Source organism: Symphodus melops (assembly GCF_947650265.1).
Source record: "Symphodus melops genome assembly, chromosome: 17".
Lineage (NCBI taxonomy): Eukaryota > Metazoa > Chordata > Actinopteri > Labriformes > Labridae > Symphodus > Symphodus melops.
In genome coordinates this window covers 19,591,162-19,607,566 of record NC_136707.1, presented here as the reverse complement: position 1 = coordinate 19,607,566, position 16,405 = coordinate 19,591,162, and the positions used below count along the sequence as shown (strand labels likewise).

At 43.2% G+C, this 16,405-nt stretch overlaps 1 protein-coding gene across 3 annotated transcripts in view; it reads left to right on the top strand.

Moving 5' to 3' along the window:
* The first annotated feature begins 2,164 nt into the window (after nt 1-2,164).
* The window catches only part of glis2b (GLIS family zinc finger 2b), a 29,043-nt gene continuing 14,802 nt past the window's right edge, over nt 2,165-16,405 (top strand). For 2 of the 3 annotated variants that reach the window (XM_079366527.1, XM_079366525.1), the window contains exon 1: nt 2,165-3,020. The gene's annotated coding sequence lies outside the window, so the exon portion shown is untranslated. The remainder of the gene's footprint in view (nt 3,021-16,405) is intronic. The other variant, XM_079366526.1, reaches the window with a different exon arrangement.

Here is a 16,405-nt window from a genome sequence, read left to right as displayed (position 1 = left end):
TAGATAAGGTCAAATAGACTTAACAGAGAACGCAAAATGATCAGATCTGCCACAATCAAGGCTAGAGATGCAAAATCTGTCAGATTTATGGAGCATAATGGCTCCATAACTGGACAGGTCCCATGTCAACATACTTATGGACTTCTCTTTATTTAAGCATAGTGGGGGTTAGGGACTTACATTAGGCTAAGTTAGCCTAATGTAAACAAAAGGCTTGTAAAAATCAACAGTCAGTAGCCCTATGACTACATTTCCAGAAGGCTCTTGTACTTATTTTCATAGGCTATGTTACGCCCTCTAGTGGTCACATTGGAAAAAAAGGTGAAAAGCATCCTGGTGCACCTTTAATGACAGAAAAGTTGGTAGCCACAATGAGGACAAAACAGAAACATCACACAATAAAACACAACATCCTTGAAACTAATTCAGCATCCAGCATTCAGCAGTTTAGTCGAATTAAGTCATTGATTAAAAGTGGCGTTGCTATGTTGTCAGGTCTGTGTTAACCAGATTTTTTTTAGGTTAATCTTTATGTCCAAGTGAGATAAGAGGTTTTTTTTGTTTTGTTTTTTAAATGAAAGAAGACAAACATGCATACACTTGACTGTAGCTTTGAAATTAATTCAAAATGTAATGATATTTACTTCACCAATAGAGCGGGCTATTTACGTTTGTGCATGATTTTATTTTTAGACTTTGAACAGCTGTAACTTTTATAGAGCCGGAGGAAGACATGCTAAGGTAATAAGTTAATGTGAATTAATTTTTAGATATATATGAAAAACGTATTATAGCTGTATCCTAAATGTTTCCACCTAAAAAGAACATTATGTCCTACATACTGTATACGCCCACTCCTGCATTTTCCAAACCCATTCTTGTATCTTGATTTTCCAAAAGGGAAGGAAACATTAATTTGTTTAAAGCAAACATCTTTAAAGTCAACACATTATATTGGTGCTGTGATGTTTTTCTTTAGCCATAGCTTTACCATGGCAACAATAGAAGTTCATCCCACCTGTTGGTGTATTGTGTATTTGTTAGCTGGATGAGATGTACAGTAATATGAAACAGGCCTAAACTACCTCCATCCTTAATGCACAATACACCAACTGTTTTCCCCTGAATCTGCTAGAAGTAACCAAAGTGTGTCTTTAAAATATAAGATAATGAATGCCAAAATGTCTGATACCATTTCCCAAAGCCGACATCATGAATATTTTTGTAATATGAATGTCTGATGATTGAACGAACAGGTCTAAATCTACACATCTTTATGACACATCCTGTCAAATGTTAACGTATAATTGTTGCCAATATTGATTTGAACTAATTTCTCATTGATTCAATTATTGAATAATGGTTTAAAGTGTATTTGTATGAATGTTTTAAATCATTGCATGCTCTTTTTTATATTTAAAAGAAAAATATTGCACTCTTTGTTTTTCTTTTTGGACTTTTGTGAACTAAAGATATTGGCCTATAATCTGTTTATAAAATAGGTTAATTTCTCTTGTCTAAACGTCTTTGCAGTGTATTAAATTTAAAACAACAAAACATGGACCAGTAACGTTAATTAATTTAGTTTTATATCAAAACAACTTGTTATATTTCCTTAAAATAATTGCATTATTACAGTATCTAAGGGAAAATGAATATTTTGCACACAAGGATCAGGCTCATTCCCCTTGACCTGAAATGCTAACCTGGTTAAACTGTAAAGGTAAAATTCTAAGAAAAAACAACACGTCAGGACGAACTCTTTCACTCTGATTTTGATGTCTTGAACAATAGGTTTCACTCATTGTGGTTGTTTCAGGTGTTTTAATTAGCCTAAGGATTAAGGATGCAGGTATACATATTTGTAAAGCACAGGACTCTATGTAGCATACAACTTTTCGACAGCTGAACCAGGAGCAGGGGATGAGACAGCAGGAGAACAGAGAGAGGTATCCGGAAAATTAAAACAGAATTAGGAACCTTCGAGATTTTGATCTTTTTGAAGGTCTGTCGATGGAGGTGATCAGAGCAGTGACAGGGAGAGATGGACATGAGGATAGAGGGAGAAGGAGGGGGAGAGTTTGGAGAAGAGCCGGGGACTGCCCATGGTGGAGGGGCGGAGCAGTAAGCATGCGCTGAGCTGGCAGACTCTGAGCTGGTCCTGACGGGCTGGCTGGGCTCCTGGTGGCTGTCTGAGCGCTTCAGACGGTGGTGGGGGAGACTACCATCAACAATCAGCGTGTCCTCGAGTGCTCAGAAGAAATCAAAACAAGCAGAAGAGTCACGGGGATAACTGCAGAGAAGAAAAGCAAACTGCCCCTCCTCGGCATCTGGAAAAGCACCGACGAAGAAGGAGACGAACCTCCCCTTCAACCCCACACCCCATCGCCAACCCGCCCTATCTTACCCGACCCACCAGTTCGTGCCATCCCTCTGGTCTGGACCGCCCTCCTACCCCGCCAGGAGAACCACGACCACCCATAGGAAACCCCCACTTGACCAGCGTTGCCATTAAGCGATGCGCTTTGAATCTGGAGAAACCACCTTTGCGTTTTTGATGCACTACACAATCTGTGGTCTTCGTTCTTCCTCAGCAGGAACACTTGAGGCTACGGAGCTGAGTGTTTATACTTTTTGACGGGTTTCCAGTGGTATGATAACATGCAGAATATATCATCCGACGGCAACAGACGAGGCTGTCACTCCTTAGATTAGTGTTTTTTTAATACAACCAGCTGTCACATACGCTGTGTTTGAGCTTCTGTGTGATTTTTCTATGCTTAGAAATATTCCCGACAATGGTCTGGGAACAGACCGCCTCTTTGGACACCTAGAAATATTTTTTCAAGAAGCTTCAGCTCTGTGTTTTGTTTTTGTCGAAGAAAAAGCTACAAATTGACGAGGAGTCATTTGACACCGACTCCGCTTGAGCCGCAGGACTTTGCGTGCGAAGTTTGCACCGGGAAGAAGGGGGGCCAAGTCGGAGATATCTCATCCATACACGGCATTTCCCTGGTAAGGTAAGAGACCCACAACACTATCAAGCATGCCAGTCCTGTTTTATTTGTCTGCTGTCATGTGTACACGGTGGCTGGAGTGCGCGGTTTCATGCGATAAGCTATATGCACGAGTTTAAACAGGGTAGTGACCTATTTTTCAGAGTCTCTCTCCAGCGTTGCGTCCAGACCCTGTAGCCCGTACTCCCAACACTGTCACAGTCGAGGCCGGTCACGTCGGACGTGGCTTCACCGGCGTATGTGCCATTTACGCAGCCAGCCATCTAAGGTCAGCGTACCCATTTCCATACGGGAGCGACAGTTTGCGCGTTTCTGCATCCTCGCTCTCCTCAACCTGAACCCTGTGAGGCATTTTTTTTTTAGAGCAGAATCCCAAATGCTGCTCTGCACAGGGGCGTTCATTTCAGTACAGACAGCTGTTGTGCAAGATGCATGCTCGCTCTGATCCGTCTGATGTTCTGTCACAACGTCTGATAAAGAGTTCAACGTCTGCAGACTGCTGTGTACCTGGCTAAACAGAGAGGTGATAATGTCACTGTGACCATATGAGGATAACACCCCCCAAAGAACATGCTTGTTTTTAGTTTTATATGAAGGAAAATTGCAATTTTCCTTCAGATGTTGTAAAATTTTCCTCAAAATCATTAGCTGTCACAACAGATTTGTATCAGTGCAGCCCATGAATTCCTTCAATCACCTCTTGTCCGATTGGTTCCCATACTAAGTAATGATCGGAACTGGTGCCATCTTTGTCTTGCCATTTCATAAATTTTGTTTTGACCAACTCTAAGTGAGTTGAGGCCAAGTATGTAGTGCAGGGGGCAAGGATGAGCACAGGCATAGAGGCTTGAATAAAGAGCTATTTTCCTCCAATTAAGCAATTCCACTGTCCCTAAGCCTAATTGTGCGCACACTGGGACTCAGTTTGGGATGGACCTTCTCCCCATTGGCTGCCTCCCATGGGCCCATTGTTCCAGAAGATGCCAGGGGAAAGAGCAGGGCCTTGCCAAGGCAGACCTAACAAGCCCCTGCGCTGGAGTGGAATAAGGCCGGATCATTAAAAAGCATTAGTCCGCAATGCACATCGAGGCACACTCAAGGGGCTGCAGTTGTATTATATCAGAGGAGGATATCTGTTTATTTCTAAGGTGGCTGTGAGTGGTGTTGTTTGAACAATACAACTTGGGTGCAGGAGAGGAACTGTCACACATATATCATATGAGACTGGAGGAGGTCTGGCTGTGCTCCCACTGGACCTCTCTCAAAGTGGGGAAGGGGAGTAGTGAAAGAGGCCATGCAGGCTTTGCGCAGAGGGAGGACTTTGACTCCTTCGTCTCCTTCCCTATTCCAGGCCCCTGCTATTTAATCCATAACCCCTCTCTGAACTGTGAGCACAGGTGCTTCCAACATCCACAGCCTGCATTGTTTATTCAATCAGCTGATGATCGGTTCAACCTCAGGTCAACCATAACATCCATCTGACAGAAAGTCCAGGGCTAGACGGAGGGGCATCCATCACCATCAGCGCATTGGCTTTTAGACGAAGCTTCTCTTACACAGCGCTTCACTGCAGGAAAGTCGTTCTCAGCTCAACCATAAAGCCAGATGTCTGCTGGAGTCCAGCTGTGTATCCCTGTGGTGGCATTCCAGAGTCACAGGATGTGTGTGTGTGTGATTGTGATTGTATACGCAGCCTTTTTTAGCTGTACATTTTCTTGTCCTGACTGCATGCTTGGCCAGATGTAGATTTGTGGACAGCTGCAGGGAGCAACAGCTTGCACACAGTTTTGACACCAGCTCGCTTCACCTGCTGCATTAGGATCCCACGACGGGATAAAAAAATGGAGATTTCCCATCATGACTACCCCTGAAATCAAATCACATACTTATGTCACCTCCACTCCCCAAATGTTCCTGTGACTTTGGATTTTGCCCCACACAACCACTACTGTGTGACATCATACCCACAAGGCCCCAAACTGTGTGAGGGAAAGGCTGCTTTATGGTGGAAAAGGTGGACCCTAATGGCTTATTCCTGCGTCAGAGAGAAACCGCTAGGCTTGCGGTGGAGGGATGGTGGGAACCCACAGTGCACTTGTACTTAATGCCTTACCAGGATAATAAAAGTGTACCGCATCTGATATAAAGAGAAAAACATTCAGCTGTTTTTTGCATTGTGAGTATGGAGCAAAAAAGACCCGTCAGAGTCTTAGATAACAGGACTAAGTTGTGTTTTTGGACATGTTGAGGGGTCGATAAAATGTGCTTTCCACTTGAAGAAAAAAAACTTTAAGGAGCACTTGAACTGCTCCTATTTGGCTGTAACCTAAGTGGCACAAACTACTGTGGCAGAGCCAGTGTAAGTGCTTGAATTGATATCACAGTGGGGTTCCATAGCTGCTGCAAATAACAGTCGAGCTGAAAGGCAACCGAGCAGCAGGGGATGGAGGATTACAGTGGTCAGTGAATGAGGCAGCATGCAGGGAAGACAAGGCACCTGATACACACTTAGATTTATCTCCTCAGGGATAACAGCCACTTTATTACAGATTCCCATGGTTGGTAGGTCCAACGTTGGTTTCATTATCAGAGAAGAATCTCGTTCAAGGTAATTACATTTTATATCAGGAAGGGTTTGCATTCATACATTAGACTGTTCAACATTGACATACAATGAACCATTTGGTCAAAAGAAGGCAGAGAAGAGCAAAGAAACTGCAGTGTCTGCTTGAGGGTGGCTACGAAGCTGGAGAGTCCCATATTAAAATGCCCTTTTTTCACGTTTACAGCGCTGTTCAAATAATGGTTTGGGTCTCAGATCCTATCTTTACTTGTAAAAAAACTGTATGAGGGTTGTTTGTTTTTATAACTCATCTGTTTTAGTATCATTGAGGCTAAGACTTATGCATACATGCGCGTCAGTTTAGGTGTGGCTGACTTGACTGACAGATGGGTGTGTTGTAGCCGTTTGCTTGAAGGCGGAAGGCCAGCCTCTCTACCTTTTAGATCAATCACAAGTTAGGTTGAGATAGCATGTACAATATGGCGCCTGCCATTGTTTGGCTTCAAAACGCCTCTGTGGAATCCAATGGGTGTCATCACTGAGACTATATCCATGCAGTGTGTGGTAAGTTATGTTGAAGGAAAAAAAGCTCTTGACCTTTGATTGGGTTTTAAAATGTCAGAGGCGATGCACAATGAAGCCATGTGTCCCTGCAGTCAAATGAGTTGGAAAGAGGTCGTGTTGGGTAATGTGGTGTCCATGGTCAGATACAAATAGAGTCTTTTAAATTGTGTGTGAAAATCTTAAATATCTTGCCCATAAACACTTGAATGTGTTTCACGCTTGTATGAATCATTTATAATTCTTCTGCCATTTTAATTCTGGTTCAGAATCATTCTGCTTGCCAAACAGATTTTTCTCTAATTTTTTTTGTTTTTTTTTTGTGATTTTATAGTTGAAACTATTCGAGTCATAAGGTCAAAAACATCACTTTGAGACACTGAATCTAAGTAGAAATACAGCTGCATCAAACACTATACTTGTTCAAGATTGTCTCTGCTCTCATATTAAAACAGTCCAGCTGTGTGCTTTATTTTCCATGAAAAATCACATTACTAATCATTGCCATGTGTGTAGCAGTGGAGGTGACACATTCATACTCCAGAGTGTTGCAGTGTGATGTGTTCATGCTAAGTGACAGTCTGACTCCTGGATCTTTGTGTCCGGAATGGTTGAAGCGGATACAGATCTTGACTCACATCAGTTTGCAAACTGAAGGGGACCAGTGCATACCGCCCTGCTCCCTGGCTGGCTGGGCTCACGGGCCGTGCATTTTTCTGCAGTTAAACTGTAACCACTAATCACCTCCCGGCCTCACAGTTTCCTCTTGGAGTAGACCATTCCTATGTCCCAAGTGTGGGTTAAAATGCCCCCCTAAGAGAATATATGGTCTCTATCCTTGTTTAAATCACCTGTTTGGGACTCCCTAAATGAGCGCTCTTCCTGTGAATATCTGCCTTGGTGAAGTTTAGGGGTCAGTTCCTCTGCTGCAAGTCTGCAGGCCTGCATTTCCAAAATAAACACAGACAACTCAGTGCCTCGATCCAGCTACCCCACCCTACCTCTTCTCATTCTCTTTAATGCTGCTTCTGCGCGCTCTGCTCAGTGTTTCTATTGTGAGAGAAATTCAGCTCGCCTAACCGTGCAGACAATATGCAGACCATGTCTGGGGCAGGGCGCACTTGATGAGGAAAAAGTAAAGAAAGAATACAGGAGTAAAGCCAAGGCTTAAAAAAATTAACAGCAATGTAAAGGTGCTGTGAGAAAAGGGTAGAGGGAATAAAAGAAAGCCTGTTTTTGTTCCATTTTGGGTTCATATCTGCCAACACACTTAAGTATCTTATAAATAATAACACATTTGGATTTAAGTGGAGCTTTTACATGTCAGGGGTCCTATTTCAAGGAGCTGTGAGTTGTACAGTAATATGCTCCCAGCAATGCAGTTTGAGTGAAGACACAGCTGGTTTGTATTATTATTTACTTGCTTGGCCAACACCCTGAATTCTCCAACATACCCTCAATAGCTCTACACCATTTCAGTTGTACTGAGGTATGATTGTGGAGTGTTTGAAGACAGAAGAAGAGGGGCTGAGGATGAGGAATACCATGCTGAGGAAGGAGAACCAGAGGAAAGAGATCGATGGTGTTTTTTTTTTTTTTTTTTTTAAGCAGGGGTTGAGGGAAAGACGGGTGAGGCATTTCTGAAAATCACATAAGCCTCTCATGTCTGGGCCTGGGCCTGGCTCCCTGTCTGGGCATATCCAGTCCTGTCAACTGGCTTCCAGACTTTGCCCCCTTTATCCCCCCTCCTCCCTCCATCCCTGACTCTCTGGGACTCCATCTCTGCGTTGCCTTTAACTCCACTTCTGTTTGTGCCCTCCCTCACATCTTTCCATGAGCTTCATATGTGACGCTTAAGACCTTTCTCCATCTGATACATGCAGTAAAAAAGAGAGAGAGAGGGAGCGGGGAAACATTTGGCTGGTTAAATGTTTACCTTCTCTGTGGTATTGTGGAGATGTTGCCAGTGCTAACTCAGTTCATATGTGTCGAGGCTTTTTTTTCTTCTTCTGAGGGAGCTTCATGTATGTGTGTTTAAAGTTTAAAGTTACAATTGGTGAAATAAGACCTAGTCCGACCTCAGTTTCTTGTATCACGATAGCTTAATTGATTTTACTCGGTTGCTTAAAGTCATACAGTATTAATTGACTTCACCTTGATTAATGAGCATCCACTATCATATAGTAACTTGTCTCTTTCTTCGACAGCGTTCAGTGCTTCAAAGAGTTCTTGCTCCTGCTTTTCTGGGTCTCGATAAATGGTGGTGTCAGTCAGAGTGAGCGTGGCTGTGTCTTAATTGATTCTAAATGTCAGTATTGATTCATTACAGAAGAGTGTGTAGGAGCATGAATATCGCCCTGACTTTCTGCACTAATTGAGATCCTTTCTCAGGCTTATTCTTTTCAAGGCTGCTGATAGGTATTCAGTTTGATTGTGTTTGTCCACGGCACATTTATTAACTCTAACTTTGGCCAAATGAACAGAGGATCAGCTGCAGATCTTTCTGAAGCTTTTTTTCCCCAAACAGATCGCACACATAGGACGAGCCAGAATTGAGTGCTTTTCCGTTTTACAGAATTATGCTCAACTGTCTGTCGCCATGTCAGTCGCCCTCCATCTGTCTCTTTGCATCTGTCTCCCTGCTCTCTCTTTTTTCTGTCTCTCTCTTGGATGGAGTCGCAAAAAGATAAAAGCTGTAGGGTGGAGCTTGTCACTTAATCGAGCGAGAACACAGGGAAATAGAGAGAAAAGGAGAGGCAGGAAGATAAAGAGAGAGAAGAGAGAAAAGACTGTCATATTGACCTTGTCCTGTTGCCAGCCGTGGTGGGAGGAGAGGGAAGGGGGGCACAGGGCGGAGGGTTACTCAGAGAAAACAGGCGCTCCATGTGAGGAGGGAGAACACAGAGCTGCCGTTAAGTTGGCACAGCCTCACAAGGAAAAGACAACACAAGCTTTGTGTGTATGTGAGATCACTGTGGAGGGAGGCAGAGGGCCCAAATGGAGGTATATAGGAGACAGTATGGGGGGCACGCCCAAATTTAAAGGAGCAGGAGCTCGCCCTGCAACACACACAAACACACCACGTCACTTCGGCTGCTAATTGCTCGCTGCTGTTTTGCATTTCTCCCTCTTCCTGTTTTCTTCCCTTCTCTTTGGTTTTGGACGCAGAGCCCCTGCCCTGTTCCTTCTCTGTCTCTGTACACAGACACACGCATACTCACATATAGGATCACAAACACATACTAGAGGAGACCCTCCCTGTCCAGAGCACATCTGGCTCTGTGTGGGCCTCCCCCTTTCGTGGCTCTGTCCTGTGCAGCATGGCTGGTGCACAGGTGTCACCCAGGCCTCTGCAGGGACAGAGAGGGGCTGTCTTGGAATTCAAGAAGTTGAAAAGCAAATACATGGTTAAAGCTTCTGATAAGACCTCATACTGACAGGGAAGAAAGAGTGCACACTACACCCCACCCCACCTCATGCCTTGCCCCTAGCCTCCCAGAGGCTGGTTGCATGAATCTGTTGCTGGGATCATATTACCTTGGCTATTGAATAAGGAGACTTGCTTCCCATAGAGTTCACTATGTGCTGCTGGTTCACCGAGTTGCAGGCAAAGGAAAGTAGCTGGGGTCAGTGTGCAAAGACGAAAGGGGTTTGTTTCTCATGCGTGTGGTGCCATAATATTCCCGTCCAGGAAATGACTGTGAAGCAGGCACACCCCTCCCAAAGCTGGAGCAGTACCACAGCACTCTGAACTGGTCTGAACTCCACAAGACAGCCTGCATGCTGTGCACTCCTGCTGCATGTGTGCGCCTCTATAGAGGGGGCTGTATTGTCAGTGTGTCAATATTTGCATTTACTACTACTTTCTTCCCAATGTCCTTGAAGTGATCATTGGTAGAATCAACCCCATTGGCTCAGTAAACAGTTCTGAAACACAGCCCGGGTTTGCTGTTTATCGTACCACAGTTTCCATATGCATTTCACCCCAATTCATCTGCCCTCAGCATGCTTTTAACTGTGTGTGGGAGAGAAGGGAGCGAAACAGAGAGGTTCCTGGACATCCTCCCAACCCTCCTACCCAGTGGCTAAGGCATGGACTCTCACCAATGAGGGAACAAAATGTATATCTCTTTTAACGTTTAACTGCAGCTGCTTTGCAAGCTTAATGCACACCTGTGTGCCTCGTTTCATTTCTCTTAAAGCTAAAATTCCACTTGCAGATTTAGGGAGTGGCCAATGGCAGCCTTTTGTGTGTTGAGTGTTCTGAGGAAAGCTGGTATTTTAAGGATTTAGGCAGGTGCGACTGTTCTTGCATTCCCAACCTGACCCTATGGTAATTTCTGCTGCCTTTAGGGGAAGTGTCTCCACAAAGCAAGCATTGAAAATTCATTTTGTCTTTGTGCATGGTGTTTGATAAGATCTCACTTTTCATACATGCATCTCTATTGCGAAGAGTTTAACTTACCACAACATATGTGACAATATGTTCACCGGCATGACAAGTTATATGCACTAAGCATGGAAGGATGGAGCATTTGTTAGATGCTAGATCATCTAACCCCCATGCTTGAATTTCATAGCGCCATTCAAGCTGTACAAATAATGCTAATGTTGGTGTGAGTCAGCTGGAATGACAGCATTCAGTGTGGGAGTAGCAAAGCACCATCACTTCCGAAACAGAGGCCCCATCCAGCAACCCTATCAAAACGGACACAGCTGGTTAGTGGGCTGTTGGGAGGACAATGATCAGGGATGTTGTGCTGTTTGGTCCTCCAGAATGAAATTAATTCAGAAGTTCCGGCACTGTCTTTAACAACCCCCAATTATTTCACCACATGGATGTAACGCAAGGGCATGTTTACCCCAAGTTTGGTTGAGAAAGTTGCCAATCAGTAAAACAGTACTGTTAACTTTAATCGTGGGACATTTTCTTCTATCGCCCACCATCAGCTCTAACAGCCACAGACTGTTTTTCCTCCCTCTCTCATTGGCTTCATTCCTTTTTTTTCTTTCTTCCCCCTACCTCTCTTCTTTCCTCTCCTGTTGCTTTCCTACTGAGCGTGGTGTGCTGACGCCCCTGCTTGGCTGGCGAGCCGACTCCAGACCCTGTGATTGCGCGCAGGAGTCGGAGGATTGCATCACCGCCTGTGGGGAGAGGCCACAGGAATGGACTGAAAAGAAAAAAGGGGAGGAGGGGGGGGAAGAAGAGCATAAAACAGAGAATGTAGGAGAAGAGAGGGGTCGATGAAAGAGATAAAGGGAAGAGAGAGATGACGCATGATGGAGGAAGAGTCAGAGGAAGAGGAGACGATAGAGAGAAATATGACAGAAGAGGAGTGAGAGTTTGAGGAGGTATTAATTTGACTGCAGGAGGTGGAGAGACCCAGCAGAGTCAGTGGGAGGGAAGAGTAAAACAGGGTGGGGATGTCTATCAAATCTCCTGAGTGCAAAAACAAACGCATACCTTTACACCTCTCTTTTACTCTCTTCTCTTCTCATTGATGGAGGTAGGCCTCCTGCTGTGTTCATTGGTTCATGCCTCCCTTTGCTCCGCTATGAAACTGCTATGTTGTGAAATGCCCCATGTTATTGTAAGATTACTCACCGCTCACCAAAGCCTGCAATACTGTTGTGAGAAGTGCCTTAAGCATTGCTTTACTGCCTCAACACACTGAGTCATTTACCCCGGGAGGGATTATCTGTTTACCCCTGATTGTTGTTCTGATATTAGATTATTTAAAACTGTTCTTGTTGATTTAAAAAAATCTGACTTCCTGTCTGATAAGTGGAACAAAAACTAACCAGTGACTCAAAACACATGTTGCTGCATGTGGGCCTTCAAACGTGTCCTGTTCATGTCATATAGCAGCAATGAGGGATGCTAATAAATTGACTGTGGCTTGAGAGACGTTTTCTAGCTGCATGCTAATGTGCTGCTATCTTTGCTCTTTAGCCTGGCTCTTCAATTTTCATTTGTTCTGTCAAACTAGTTTAAAGGATTCCAAAGCAGATTTCTAAATGACATGTGTACCCTGTAGCATAGTCTGTCTTTTCAAATGAATAGCAGGGTGAAAAAAGACATCTCATGGGCTTTGCACGAGGGCAGACTCTGTTAGATTTTTACTTCATTTGAAAGATGAAGTCACATTTGCATTCCCAAAAGGACACGATTATTTGATGCATCTGACAATGCAGGCTTCCCTTGACATTCAGCTGCCATCCTTCCCCCGGCCGACCATGTAAGAGTCGAGTCAGGTCACTGTGTCGTGCGATAATCCCGGGTTTAGCAGCCCATAAGGCTCTCTTGGACACAATGTGAAATCTCTCTCAGATGGCTGTTTATAGATCATTTTGTCGCCTAATCTCACTATATGCCAGACTATGTGGAATTGCTGTGCTGTATTCTTGTTCGTCTTGAGTGTTGTTGTTGTTTTTTCACATTACAATATGGCATCACTCATTTCCTTTAATGTTGGATTCAGCCTGGTATGCTGCTATTTATTTTCTTGATTGCGTAACACTGTCATCTGTGGGGTTTGAAGTGCACATTTTTTATTATATCCCAGAATATGCAGATCTATCATGCAGCACTACAATGAATTATGGAAATGTTCCTTTCTCACATGTTTTGATTAATGTGCCTGTCCAACAGTCTGAATCAATCAATAAAAAAATGAGGAAATGGGGCATCATAGCTCAATTGGGAGAGCAGGCGTCTCATGTATTCAGGCTACAGCCCTTGTTGCACTCGTCACAGGTTCGACCTCCAATCCTGACGATTGTTCAGTGCAACAGGGAAAGGCCTAAATGTCATTTAGTGCACATCTTTTTATTAAATGGATACTTCACCCATTTGCATGAAGCTTTGTATCATTAGAAACATGGTAGTAGTGTTGAATGGTCGTGAGTCCAGTCCTCATTTTGCCCTGAGACGAGAAAAATGTGTTTTTCTTTGCTTGAAAGTTTTCTTCATGTGATGCAAAAAGTGTCATATTGCACCACATGAAGAAAACTTCCAGGCAAAGAAAAACATATTTTTCTCGTCTCAAGGCAAAATGAGGGTTGGATTCACGACCATTCAACACTACTACCATGTTTCTAATGATACACAGCTTCATGTAAATGGGTGAAGTATCCCTTTAAGATGATGAAAATAGTGCAAAAATGTCCTGCCCATTCCTCCGAGCCAGGTCACAATTTGGCTTTTTGTTCAAAAAGAGTCCAAAACCTTCAAGAATATTCCTTTAATACAGCTTTTAAACTGTTGAACTCGAGAAATCCCTCAGAGAATCAAAACAAAAATCTGTTTTTTTTCCCAATAAAAGAGCTAAATAATTGATTATGGCTCTTTTAAACTAGTAACTGTTGACTGATTGTTTCAGCTTCTTTTCCTGTCTGTTCTTGATTGAACTTTTCAAGTTACAACTGAATTGTTACATGTTTGGATATTTTCTTATTCAGTTAATTCAACACTTTACACATCAGATTACCATTTTTCCAGAGCTTGAGTCATTATAAAGTTTTAACATCTTAATGAATCAATTTTAAGTCGCAACATCTCATCACATTTCCTTATTTTATGTTCTATAATACCCTCTTCAAGGGCTGCTTGATAATCTGTAAAACACTTTGACTTTGTATTGAGATTTTGTGAGGTCACATTCCAGCACTCCCTATCCCGACACGTTTGATCTAAATGTCCAAACAAAGCTCAAGACAGACAGAAACCACCTGAGGAAAGCGAACGTCAGACGGTACAACCACGGAGAGAGATCACGTTATCCGCGTTTCTCTTTTTTCATCTCGGAGTCCTCTTTGACAACAAACCACAAGTGTGCCCCGCCCTCCTCCTTCTCGCCCTCCTCCCTTCTATCCCTTCTCTCCCTCCCTCCTGGCACCTTCCCTCCCTGCCTGCCCTCTGCCTGGAATTCTTCAGTGTCTGAACGCTCTGGCTGGAGGCCATCGGTAGCTTGCTGAGAAGCTTCCTGTTGCACTCTCCTCCCTTCTTCAATCTAACTGTCGCTTTCTTTTTCTTTCCTTCCTTCCTTCCTTCACTCACTTACTCCTTTCATTTCACCTCATTACACTTCTTACCGATCTCTCCTCCTTTTCATCTGTCTTTTTATTACAGTAATGTTCTCTTTTGGAAAGCTTAAAAGAACAAGTGTCCTAGTTGAAGCATGTGAGTGCACGTGTCCCTCTGTGTCTTCAGTGCAGCCGTCTTGACTCCAGCGCTCCAACAACTGTCTTCTTCTTCAGTCGCCCTTTCCCAATGGCTTCATGCATGCTGCTATTACATAACACTGTGTTCAATCCTGTGTGCGTTCATGTAACAGCGGGACAAGAAGGATGTTTCTATGTCCAGTAAAATAAAACTTTAATTTGTTTTTACAAAGTGAATTTATTTGAATAAATGGTGTGAATAAGGGAAATCATTTGCGAGAATTCGTTTAGAACAGGGAGGGATGCAGGAGTAGATTCAAGGTGAACAACAGACTAAAGGAGTTCAGAGATCGACAAATGTCAGAGAAAGACAAAAGCAATGAGTAAAAGGATAAAGAGAAGGAGGGAATGTAAGGCCCAGAGGAGGAGGAGGAGGAGGAGGAGGAGGAGGAGGAGGAGGAGGAGGAGTGGAAAGTGAGGTTTCCTGTCTGAGGAGGCGGCTGGCTGAGGACGACAGAGGCAGAGGGGGGAAAAAAATCTCTCAGCTGCATGTGTTTGTGTGTGGAGTGATCCATCAGGGCGAGGGGTGGAGGGTGTACGCGGGGGCTGCGGCTAGGGTGTGTATGTGTCAGCGGAGGTGGGGTCATACCGGCTATTACTTCAAGAAACGTCAGTGGTGACAAAAGAGGGAGTGATAAAGTGACCATGTTTGGGCCTCTTTTTTGTGTCTCTAAATCAGCCACAATAATACTGATGACATTGGACATTACCTGTAAAAAGTGTTAAACTGTCCGCATCACATCCTAATTTCATCTGACTTTGATTTGAATCCATATAAATCTTTTCTTTAAGGGAAACTTCAAATGAGAATCACTTTACTTTGAAATACGCAACTGCTTTGATCACTTTAATCCGCTTATTCAGCCCATCGACTGTATGACACATGGACGTAGTCTCCGTGTAGTCACCCATTGGTTTTTGAAGAGGTCTTTTAAAGCCCATTGATGGCAGTTGTTATAGTGAAATTGCTGACTTGAACTGTCAGTTAACTTGAACACGCCCCTAATTGTGCAGATTTATAAACGACATAACATAATTAAAATGGATGTGTAGGGAAAACAACATCTCTGTATACTTTTTTATCAATATATAAATAAGTATTTAGAACAACAAAGTAAATAACATTTTTAATACAGGTGTAATGGTGATTCCTTGTCTTGTCTTCATATTTTAACTCGAGTCTTGAGTCACTATTGTGTACGTTTTCCTCATCCTTAAAGGCCAAACGGTTTGTTTCTCTCACTTGTTTACTGGCCAAAGTTGCAGAAGTAAAACCGGACTGTCAGGGCTCAGAGGTCATACCACTCCCACACACCTCAGTCAGTCACCTTTGACCCTTTCCTCCCCACCTGGAGGCGCAAAACCAGCAGGTCTAGACACGATCCATGCTTCAGCTGCAGGTCTTTACACAACATTGTTTAACCACAAAGATGACAACACCAAACAGAAAAACATTTACTAAACAGAGTGTGGTCACTGCGGTGTTGTACTGCAGACTTAACACAACAAGAGATTTCTTATATTATTTTCAGTTGCTTTTCTGAAAAAAGGAGAAAACAATCAAAAGCTACAAGTTGACAGCAAAACAACCTTCAAGGTAGCGACCGTACAATAATAGCTGTAAACAAAACTATGAAAGAAAGTTGTTGGATAACAAATGTAACTAATGCAATATTTTACAATGAATACAAACACCTCATTTCCTTACTGCTATCTTAGTGTTTATTTGGCAACTGAACCCACTTAATGAGTGTTTTTCAATCCAAACCGTAACAATGTATTTTCTAATGACGCCCTTGATGACCACAGGATCAGGGCAACTGTCATGGTGTCAAACCACCACCCAGCCAGTGAACATCTAGCAGACAGTCATCGTGTTCACTGGCAAGTTGGTTTATAAAACATATAAATAAATAAAAAAGATAGTTGTGCTTAGTCATGTTCACTCATGCTGGTATTTCATTCTAATAAAATAGCTGCTGGTAATGTTTGCAAATGTTAACAGTGTTGGTGAGTCAACCGTTTTTCCTAGAAGACAGTC